The sequence below is a fragment of the Podarcis muralis genome, chromosome 17 (genome assembly GCF_964188315.1).
Source record: "Podarcis muralis chromosome 17, rPodMur119.hap1.1, whole genome shotgun sequence".
NCBI lineage: Eukaryota > Metazoa > Chordata > Lepidosauria > Squamata > Lacertidae > Podarcis > Podarcis muralis.
In genome coordinates, this window is record NC_135671.1 from 15973343 (window position 1) to 15985751 (window position 12409).

The window sequence follows — 12409 nt, forward strand, 5'->3', positions numbered from 1 at the left end:
GATCAAACCCACAACCTTGATGTTATCAGCACCACACTTTAACCAACTGAGCTTGTCATTGGTCTTAATGTTTTTAGCAATTTGCTCCTCAAATTCTGTTTTAGCATCTCTCATTACACTGCAGTGTGTCCATTTGAAACAGATGTAGGTGGCTCAGGCAATATCAGGTGTATCCACACCTGCCCAAGAACACTGCAGGTGGACATACGGTATACCAGGACCCCAATGACCACTTCCTTATTCATTCCCCCTGGGTATGTGCAGGGAGAGAAAGGCATGGATAGCCTAATCGAGGGGAGGGTTTTCACACACATATCAAGTACCCGCACCCATCCTTGTGGACGGCAGGATCCAGTATCAATCTAGATTGAAAGTAGCATGTTGAGAACAATCATGGGTGATTCCAGATTGAGAAAGGCTACATTTTTGTGGTACAAATGAATTAGTGTGTGTGCAGCCCTGGACCCCAAAGCTATTAAGTCCTTCTGTACCTCAGTTGGTCATCATTCTTTGTCTAAAGATATAGAGAGCTTAAGCATTTGTGGCAGGACACGTTGCAGTGTCTATATAATATGGATTAAAATCAAGGCTGAGGATCAGGCTGGGCCTCTAATGAGATTGAAGTAACAAGCGTCTAGTTTTCACTGAAGAGGCAAACATGCCTCTCCATAGTCCCACTTCAGATTGAAGGTATAAATAAGTATATACGAATATTTAGCAGGGGGAAGGGGTAGGGAGCAGCCCCCATATATTCTGTAAACTGCCCAGAGTGGCTGGGGAAACCCAGCCAGATGGACAGGGTCTTCTTCTTCTTCTTCTTCTTCTTCTTCTTCTTCTTCTTCTTCTTCTTCTATGGAATCTATTTCCCAGAAAGTACACTGTGAGCATTGTGAGACTTTGCAAAGATCTACCAGTCAGCCACTGCAAGTGCTTAGGAAGTAGGCGACTGAATTTTGAAATGGCCGATGTTATCTCACAGCTGGAAGTGTGTTATTTAAGTAAACAAACAACTGAATTGTCACAGCCAAGTTTGAATCCGGAAAGATTGTTCACTACTTCCCAGCCCCCTAAAGACTGACTACGATTTGGGGGAGGGTGTGTGTTCTTCCTGGCATGATTTATCTAAGAACTAGTTAAGAAAAGAATAAATAGGCTCGCTACATCAGACAAAAGATCCACACCCTCCAACATTCTGCTTTCTGTAGATCTTGGAAAGATGCCTCTAGTGGTTCGCAAGCAGCGAATGAAGGCAGTAGCTCTTCCTGCTTTTAAATCTCAAGCACCCGCCAATCAGATGAATAAGTGAGACCTGCAATGAAACATTGCGAGTCTCTGTGATGGACCACCTGAATCAATCTCAGGGACCACTAGTGGTCCATGGACCACACTTTGGAAACCCCTGTCTTTAATCACACCAAAAGCTTTGAAGTCCACTAGAGTTCCTCACCATGCTGGATGCTAAGCAAAGTGGGAGGGGAGAATAAATATCTGCACTGGTCAAAAACTCCTTTTTTGTTTTATAGTTTTAGAAGGGGGTGGCTGTGGGGATGTGGCTATGGGAATTGTCATGAAGAGCACCTACACAACCGAATTTACTACCATTTCTTGTAATGCATTTGCCTGAAGGACAGGTATATTTATGCAGGGTACTGACAGCTGCATTTTGGACTAATTGTAGTTTCCGGGTCACCTTCAAATGTAGCCCCACATAAAGCACATTGCAGAAGTCCAAGCGGGAGATAACCAGAGCATGCACTACTCTGGCGAGACAGTCCGTGGGCAAGTAGGGTCTCAGCCTGCGTACCAGATGGAGCTGGTAGACAGCTGCCCTGGACACAGAATTAACCTGCGCCTCCATGGACAGCTGTGAGTCCAAAATGACTCCCAGGCTGAGCTTGTAAACCACCTTACAAACAAGACTGATGAGTGAGAAGAGTTTTAAAGTAAATAAGAATGAAAACAAACATTTTCTGTGCAGGTTGAGGTTCACATCTTTTAAACTCCCTCTTGTATCTTTCATTGACCTCATTTATGACATTTTGATCTCTCTGGACATGGTTTAGGCTTGAGGGGATAGCTGCAGATCTTGGCTGCAATCCTGCAATGCCGAGGCTGGAGTACAATTAGGTGCTCTCATAGCTATCAATGGGACGCGGGTGGCGCTGTGGTCTAAACCACTGAGCCCCTTGGGCTAGCTGATCAGAAGGCTGGCGGTTCAAATCCCTGCAACTAAGTGAGCTCCCGTTGCTCTGTCTCAGCTCCTGCCAACCTAGCAGTTCAAAAGCACCCCAATGCAAGTAGATAAATCGGTACCGCTCCGGCGGGAAGATAAATGGCGTTTCCGTGCGCTCTGATTTCCGCCTTGGTGTCCCATTGTGCCAGAAGCGGTTTAGTCATGCTGGCCACATGACCCGGAAAGCTGTCTGCAGACAAAAGCCGGCTCCCTCGGCATGAAAGCAAGATGAGAGCCGCAACCCCAGAGTCACCTTTGACTGGACTTCACCATCCAGGGGTCCTTTACCTTTTATAACAAGCTCTGGAGGGCAACAGTTTTCCTGCCCATAAGATAAAGTGTGTCCCACAAAGCTATTCATTGGTCTCTAAGATAATGTTACCTAAGATAACATTACCTTTTGACCAACCACAGGACATCATACTTCATAGCAGAGACATTATCTAAGTATTTTTGTTCTAAGAATCTCCTCTGGTTTGCGCTTTTCCATACCTCTGCTGTGATACCTCTGCATGGCATTTCCACACACTCACACGGGTCTGCTAACTCTAGAAGCTGTGCACTAAAACAAAAGCTCTGGAAAGAAAGTGGGCACCGGGGCTCAGAGCATCATTTATGGTGGTGTTGTGGCAGTTATTTTTTCCTGAGGTGATCTCACAGTTCCTCCTAACTGTGCTGTTGATGAGTAGAAACCGTTGGAAGAGCGGCACCAGAAATATGTGTGATGTGAGAGAGTTAGGTGGAAACTGAGCGAGTGTTTGTCGCCTTTTAGAACTGCTAGGCAGACTTTGAGAAAGGAAAGGCATTAAGAGTTTGTGGTTTAGATTTTTCCACTGGAAACTCAATATATTCATATGAATTTGATTCTCGAAAGGCCGTAACAAAAAGCATTTCAAAAATCAGAAAGGGTGAAAATAAGAGTAGAGTCAGATTTCGAAATCAAATGTACTGGATGTACTGCATTTGGTTTTTAGAAAGACTATACATTTGCTTTGATATTATCACGGCCCTGTACAACTATTACAGGTGGGGGTTGAAGAGGAGGAAGGAGGGTCTTGCATATACTTGTGTTTAATATTTATTTTCCCCCTGCATGCACAATTTTGATGAATGAGAACCTTCATTCCCATTAGCATGCTTTTTTAGGACAAACACCAGCTCCCTCAGCCTGAAGAGAGATGGGTGCCACAGCCCCATAGTCGCCTTTGACTGGATTTAACTGTCCAGGGGTCCTTTACCTTTTTTATAGCTATCAATGAATCCCATGCCATACCTCCCCATCTTATTATAAAGCACATGCATGCACAGCGAACTAAGGCATTTCATTCCTACATTTGGGACAGTTCCCAAGCTTCTGCATAGTGATAGCAGCAGTAGGCACTATAGTCTCACTTATTTAATCAATTTATAGACTGCTTGATATTAAAAATCCAAGAACCTTGGACTTGGTTATCCACAGCACCTCTAGCAGCACAACAGGAGGGTTCCGACCCGCAAAAAGCATAAAACCTCTCTTCTCCTTTTGCAAAGATCATTTCACTGAGACGAAACCACAAGGCATGCCTCAAATAAACATTCAGCTCAAGAACCTCAAGACAAACTCTGTTCGCTCCAAACACTGTTTAGCTTTCTCCTTACGAAGTCATAACAAAGAACTTCACAAAATGCAGCCTTTCCTTGTGTGCACGAAAAAGTGCTCGTAGCTGAGTGATGGATATGGCTGGAGGTTTATAAGCAAGCAATGCGCCTGCTTTTAAATGGGATTAACGTCGACAGATTTGCAAACACACAATTCTCCCAAACCTTTATTGCCTTTTAAGCTTTTTTGGCAAGTCAGCCTCCGATTCCTATTTCCTAACCATGACAGCTGAGGAGTCCTTCCCAATCTTACGTTCATGATGAATTCTTCACTTAGTGGTTGAGAGGTGAGATAGGATCAGGTGCCTTTAGCACTGCAATTAAGGGAACATTCATCATCTCATCTGGGCAGCAAGTCTTTGACTTCCTATCTACAACTTAGGCTGCAGTCAGCTGTGCGTGAGTGAACTCCCCGAAACACCCTGGAACTGACTCCTTTCTGTCTCAACATGCATAGGACTGCACTGCAAGACTGGAATCTTATGCACTTACTTAAGAGTAAGTTCCATTGAAGATAGTGGGGCTTGTTTTAGAGTAAAACGATACACAGGACAGAATTCAACTAATCTGTGGCCTACATGGAGCAAGCTCAACTTGATCAACAAAACTGTTGTCTCCCTCTCTTCCTCCCGCACCCCCTAAATCTGTCCTGCAAGGCTAGAGGAACCTCCTGAACAGGTCTAGGGGCACATGTAATAATAATATATAATAATGTAATAATATGTAATAATAATAATATATTATTTATACCCCACCCATCTGGCTGGGTTTCCCCAGCCACTCTGGGCTGCTTCCAACCAAATATTTAAAACAATACAGCATCAAACATTAAAAACTTCCCTAAACAGGGCCACCATCTTTTAAAAGTAAAATAATTGCTTATTGCCTTGACATCTGCTGGGAGGGCGTTCCACAGGGCAGACACCACTACCAAGTGTTGGGAAATTTCCATTCCACCTTTAGTTGCAGACATGGAACTGTTGCATGTCGCATGTCTGTTTACACACCAGCACAGCGTTCTGGGAACTTCTGTTGTGTGTATAGCTTTTGCTTTAGACTCTCCCTCTGAAGAGACGGCAGTGAGAGACGACATGTTTTCTTTGTCCTGATTTATGCTTAATACAGTGGTGCCTCGCAAGACGAAAAGAATCCGTTCCGTGAGTCTCTTCGTCTTGCGGTTTTTTCATCTTGCGAAGCAAGCCCATTAGCGGCTTAGCAAATTAGCGCTATTAGCGGCTTAGCGGATCAGCTGATAAGCGGCTTAGCGGATCAGCTGTTAAGCGGCTTAGCGGATCAGCTGTTAAGTGGCTTAGCGGATCAGCTGATAAGCAGCTTAGCAATCAGCTGTTAAACGGCTTAGCGGATCAGCTGTTAAACGGCTTAGCGGATCAGCTGTTAAGCGGCTTAGCGATCAGCTGTTAAGCGGCTTAGCAGATCAGCTGTTAAGCGGCTTAGCGGATCAGCTGATAAGCGGCTTAGTGGCTTGGGGAAAAGGGGGGGGGAGGAAAAAAAACCCTGCAGGAACTCGCAAGACATTTTCGTCTTGCGAAACAAGCCCATAGGAAATTTGTTTTGCGAAGCACCTCCAAAACGGAAAACCCTTTCGTCTAGCGGGTTTTCCGTCTTGCGAGGCATTCGTCTTGCGGGGCACCACTGTAAATCTTTAGCTGTTAGTATGTTTTCGCAAGCCTCACGCCTGTTCTGTTTGCGCAGGATGCTCCGATAAGGTAGTGTGCTCAGGCTTTTGGAGTCTGAGTTGCTGATTTACGTCGCACCAGAGATCGGGGGATCATCATGGCTGGAAGGGCATGATCCAGCTGGGACTAGCCAGCTGGCATCTCAACCCCCAAAGGATGCCGACACCGAGAAGGCCCTCTGCCTGGTTCCCTGTAACCTCACTTCTCGCAGCGAGGGAACCGCCAGAAGGCCCTCGGTGCTGGACCTCAGTGTCCGGACTGGACGACGGGGGTGGAGACACTCCTTCAGGTATACAGGGGGAGGAAAGCCTTGTTGCACCAGCAGACCTCATTCCCCACACAGATACTGCACAGAAATATGCTGAATTCCACCCATAGGATTGGTCTGCACATACCAGAGAGTAATTGTGGACAGTATTTAAAAGGTTCCACACCCTTGCTACTCCCACATGTGAAGTTTTATTCAATGTTATGCCAAGCAGGTAATCTTGTGGTTTTATTGCTCTATTCTATTTGAATGTACCTGCTGTTGGGAAGAGTTATAAATTACAGTCCACCATCCAATTACAGGCACCAGCCCATCAAAGTTAAGCGTTTCAAAATCCCATTGATTTAAAGGAAGGGTTTAGGGCTAAACTACACATGACACTCAAATACATTTAAGAAAGTCCTTCCAAAGGGAAGGGGTGCTTAACCCTTTGCTGCCAGCCGTTTTCCCACTCGCCCCTCCAGCTCTTTCCCTCCCCCTTGACAATTACCCTTTTAACCCTCCAGATGCAGGGTTACTTTTGAAAACACCTGAAATGGTGTGGGGTGGTGGTGAAAGCAACTTGGAAAGTGCAAGTTAAGTCATCCCTCTCACCCATCAATAATCTCTTAATATTAATAATAATAAAGTTTATTTATACCCCACCCTCTCCGGCCAGAGTCAGGCTCAGGGTGGCTAGCACCAGTAAAATTACAGTAAAAACATAATAGGGGTGGGGACCCAATTTAAATACAGGTTAAAATGCAATTTAAAATGCAGCCTCATTTTAAAAGTAGCCCATAGATCAAAACCATAAGGGGAGGGAAACGTAAGGGTCAGACTGAGTCCAAACCAAAAGGCAGGCGGAACAAGTTGCTTTTCATATATATACCATATATATATATATCCTTGTGGAGCTTTGCATGTTAAAATGTTGGTTTGCCCCAAAGCAACTTAGCAATTCCTCCAGCGCAGTGAAATATGTCTGCTTTATGAACAATAGTAATAGTGCCAAAGAATAATACCTGCTCAGACACTCCCCCTATTTTCACACATGGTGTTTGCTGTGCCAAAAAGCTTGAAGGGGGAATTTTCTAGCTATTCCTAGAAAGCACAAGATATAATTAAATCTATTTATTTAAAAACACCCGGGGCTTCAGGTGTTGCTGGATCCAAGCACTCATCAGCCCCACTAGCCTGGACAGTAGTCAGGATGATCAAATTTGTAGTCTAGAAACATCTAGGGGGGCACAAATTCTGCATCTGGCATGTATAATGTCACTTCATCTGGAATTATTGACTACCCTGCAGTGCAATTTGATTTTCCTTACTAAAATTACCCCTGGCAGCATAATCCTCGTCCCTTCCAACTCTCCGATTCTATGACTCATTAAGCCTCAGGTGCCCTTCTTATACAACTTCAGTTTTAACTGCAAGTGTTAAAAATGTTCTTCAGTCTTCAATGTAAAAAAAGAGAAATTCAGTTTTTAAAATATGGGGATGACACCTGAAATATCTGTGTAGCTTTTGTTTGTTTGTTTGTTTGTTTCAATTGGCCTCTGTGACTATATTCAGGTTGGCTCCTACTGGAGGGCAACAATCATTTACTACGAAGTATGTTCTCATTGAGACAAGCAAGGCCAGATTATGTCACGCCTGTGTTATTCGAGGTCATTCACTCCTCCTAACTGGGAAAAGCTCCCATTTCACTCTGACAGAGCTTCCTTCAGATATGCAAATAGGAGACACACCAAAGCATCTAACGCTGGGTGGATCTGCAACTCTAAGATTATTTCCAAGCTACACTGTGGTAATTTAATTAGGAAATGCCAGGACTGAACCTGTTATTTTTTGCACACAAAGTGCATTGTATAGCCCCTCTCCAAGTTGTCCTTAGTCACATTCATGCCACTATTCTTTGCCTAACCTGCCAGCAGACCCAGCCCAGCCATTAGGCAAGGTGAAGCTGCTGCTTCAGGCAGCAGAAGCGCCCCCCCCCCCCCGTGTGCTCCACCACTGGCGGAAAAGTACTGCTGCAATTGACACTGATTTGGAGCAAGATCGCATCCATTCTGGGCAAGATCTCAGCCCAAATTGGCACGACCTTCCCCCAAATGGTGGTACTGCTTCTCCGACTGCAGTGGATGCAGCGTGGCATGCAGCTGTGGCAGAGCAGGCAGTGGGAGCAGTGGCAGGGCAAAGCCACAGTTCACGTATTGCCTCAAGTGGCAAAACAGGATGCATGACCCAGGTGGGGCTGTTCTGAAGGTGAGATGAGATAACACCATGTACGTCACCCTGCGCTCTTTGGAGAACGGGCAGGATACAAATTTAATAAACAATCTTCCATTACATGTTGACAATACACACGTTCCTAGCGCATCAAAGAGAACACTTTAGCACAGGAACCTTTTGCAGACCAGTGGTTGTATCCCTGCCTGAGCAACTGTCCGGGGGCTTCATGCCAATGTAGTGGTTTGCAATGGAATACTGTTTACAGTGGTACCTCGGGTTAAGTATTAAATTTGTGCCGGAGGTCTGTTCTTAACCTGAAACTGTTCTTAACCTGACGCACCACTTTAGCTAATGGGGCCTCCTGCTGCCGCCGCACCGCCAGAGCCCAATTTCTGTTCTTATCCTGAAACAAAGTTCTTAAGCTGAAGCACTATTTCTGGGTTAGCAGAGTCTGTAACCTGAAGCGGATGTAACCTGAAGCGTATGTAACCCGAGGTACCACTGTATTCAATTTGTATCCTGCCCTTTTCTCCTAAGAGCTCAAAGTTAAATACAGTGGTACCTTGGGTTACATACGCTTCAGGTTACATACGCTTCAGATTACAGACTCCGCTAACCCAGAAATAGTGCCTCGGGTTGAGAACTTTGCTTCAGGATGAGAACAGGATGCTCTGGCAGCAGGAGGCCCCATTAGCTAAAGTGGTGCTTCAGGTTAATAACAGTTTCAGGTTAAGAACGAATTAAGTTCTCCGAAACGAATTAAGTACTTAATCCGAGGTACCACTGTACACGGGATCATTCCAGCTCATCTTTAGAACAACCCTCGCTGGCAGGCAGGGGCAGTGCATTCCATTTTGCTGCTGGAGGAGAAATGAAAAGTGTCACTTTGCCCTGCCACCACTCCTGCCACCACCTATCTGCTCTTGCTGCCACCATGCACCATGCCCCCTGCCACACTCATAGGCCCACCTGGAGAGACCTTGAGGGACGCATGTGGCCCTCGTGCCTGAGGTTCCACACCTCTGTCTAGTGCAACCCTTTACCCCGGATATTCTGCTTTACTACATGTCAGGAGTTTCTTACAAAGAAAATATGGCAGGCAGCCCGTTTACTTGCATCGTGAAGTGGTACAAGCAGAATTCTACCACACACACCCCCTTGATTTCTGAAGTTCAGAGAGAAGTTCCATTACTTATGTATGACTAAAATGGGAACACCCGTGAGGGAGATCTCAGAGAGCAAGAGGGAAACCACTAGGTTTGCAGAAGTACAATCTGAGAAGGAGCAGTCAAATGAATTCTGAGCATGCTCAGTGTCGCCAGGAAGTTGACCAATTGGGGGACAGGGAATAGAAAACCAGATGGGCTGGGGAATTCAACCAAGTTTTGGAGAGAAGAGCATGGATTGCTAGCTGGCTGGCATAGGGAAAAGCAGCCAGGTCTCAGTTGCCTGTGGTACCTCGGGTTAAGTACTTAATTCGTTCCGGAGGTCCGTACTTAACCTGAAACTGTTCTTAACCTGAAGCACCACTTTAGCTAATGGGGCCTCCTGTTGTCGCACGCCGCCAGAGCACGATTTCTGTTCTCATCCTGAAGCAAAGTTCTTAACCTGAAGCACTATTTCTGAGTTAGCGAAGTCTGTAACCTGAAGCGTATGTAACCCGAGGTACCACTGTACCTGATTCCACAAAATGTGTGAAGTTGCTCAGCTATTGTCTAAGACTGTTTACAACCTACCAGGGATTTTGAAGCAGAACTGTTGCTGCCCTTAAGAAACACGTCTGCTATTTCTTCCCCTAGCAGTGCCTGTTTTTATCTGACTCCCCAACTAGGGTGTTGTTGTTGGTTTTTTTAAAAAAAGAAAAGCAAGTCTGACAAAGCAAGATGCCTCACCTGCAGCCTGGAAAGAGGGCACCGCATAAGAGAATTTCTGCGAAATGGATGTAGGAAGGAGGAAGACAGGTTTGGGAGCATAAAAGGAGAGGGAGTGAGAATGGGAGTCTGGATGTTGTTGGAGATTATTATCAAATATTTGCCCTAAATAAAAACGAGACCAGCTTGGTGCCCATCCCAACTCAAATAAACCCATCCCACAGTTATTTGATTATAGGTCTCAGTAGGTGGCAACCCCACACGTCCACCCCTGGCTTCAAGTCACTGGTTAAAAGTTGTGGGTGGATCAAAGCAGCCTTTCTCCCCCTCCCATCACAATTTGGTCTTGCGTTGTCCCTACATGATGAATATCCATGTGTTTCTATGCCAGTGGTTTTCAACCAGTGTGCCATGGCACCCTGGGATGCCTTAAATGATGGCCAGGGGTGCCACGGGCAACACTGGCTTCTGTCCCTCTTTCCTTCCCTCCCTCCTCTGATGCCTTCTCATGCCTCTGCTTCCCAAAGGTTGGCACAGCAGCCCTGGCTATAAGGGCTGTGGGGGGCAGCTCAGAGCCCAGGGATGGCAGCAGCAGCTGCCCGGAGACTCTTAAGGAGGCTGAGGGAACAATCCACAAGGGTGGGTGTTTGAGGGTGAGGGGCTGCTGGCTCTGTAGGCGAGGGCTGACATAACTGGGCTCCTGAGCCCCATAGGGGTGCTGCAAAAAGAATGTAGTTGGTTAAAACCTCTGATCTATGCCCATTCAAACTGCCAGTCATTTCATGAATGGCAAAGTGCGTTCTCCCTCATGGAGAGCACGTGTTGCGGTGGGAGCTGATAAGACACCTCACTGTTGCTGGGCAAAAGAGTTTGGCCATCTTTAAGCAGGGGCGGGCTGTTACTGGGGAGATTTATATGTTGCCATTTATTGATTGACAGCCCTGTTTGTTAAATACACTGCACGCAGTGACGAGCTTCCTCTTTCGCTGCGTGCTTCGGATCACCCGCCCTCCCTCCCTAATGTTAGGCTGTTTGCTTGATCTTGCTATGCCTGTCATGGGGTCGTCAATGAAGTGTCATTGTGTTCTTATTTGGGGTGTCTTGGGGACCTTGACGTGCAACTTTGAGACTGTCAGTATTTCACAGGACAGATTCAACTGTATGCCAGGAAATTAGGTTTGCACTTAGCCTATGATTTAAATCCACTTTTTAAAAAAAGAACCTGACTTTTTGCTGTTAGGAAAGTGACAGGAACATTCATTGAAAAGTGTTGAATGTAGTAATGGTTAATGGCAAGACTTATAAAAACCATGCAAGGAAATCAGGATGAATGCTCATTGTTGCGTGGCCACCCTGCAAATTTATCAGAAGAAATGAACATTTGTTCAAGCAAATCAGGATGATTTCAGGCTGTCTGTAGAAGCCCTATCAATGTTTTTAATGTGTCTGCAAACACAAGTTGTCCCAAACATGTATAGAACCAGCTTCTAGATCTTGGAGACACCTGCACATCCACCTTGGAACTCTAAAATGGTTATCTCACACAGGAGATGTCTTGTTCCTAACTAGTGATATCAACTAGAAAAAGCGGAGCCAGAATTCACCATGAACGCCTCCCTTGTTCTCTTATAATGGCAATGGCACCCACCTGAGAGGTGCCAGAACTGAGTCCCGATGAGTTCCAGCTGCAGGGCGGGGGGGGGGGGGGCTGGATATCAATACATCCCCATAACACTTGCACAACTATAGGGCTAGCAGCACAACAAAGGAGATAGCTGGAAAGAGCATTTGATTTTCCCAGGGACAACATGCAGTTTTGCCTATTGTGAAAACACCAGAAAGACTTCCTTCAAGATGAAAGTTATTGAGTAAGGGACTAGATAACTTAGGACAGGCGTCCCTTCAAGTCTGGCTTGCTCACTTGCTCCTAAGTCTGTCCCTGAAATCTGGGACATAGCTGTCATTCATCACTCTGTCCCAACTAGCGACATGGGACCTACTTGCCGCCTCCTTTCTCTGTGTGTTTCTCCTTCCTTCCTTCCTTCCTTCCTTCCTTCCTTCCTTCCTTCCTTTATTTCCATCGTTCTCTTTAAAAATATCAACAAAAATGAAAACAGTGATCATAGGTGCCAACTCTCTGGTGCCCTGGGTGCCCGAGCACTCACAAAATTCTCCATGAAGGGGCCAGGCAACCACAAATTTTGGTGCCAGGGCCATGCACGCTGCATGGCACCACGGCCCTGGGTACCCACTGTTGCGGGGCCAAGTTGGGACTCTTGACAGTGATGGTGCAGTTAGCATGGTACCACCACATGTCAGAAGCTGACCCACTCTGCTGCTATTCCATTGGGGTTGGGTGTCACATGTGCACAAAACATTCCATCCAGAAGTTTCCTTAAAAGGCAAGTGCAGGTTTCCTGGTGGGTGATCCTGATCTCCCAGCAGCATTTCTGATCAAGTCATGTGGCCTTGTCTATCTATGCTTGCC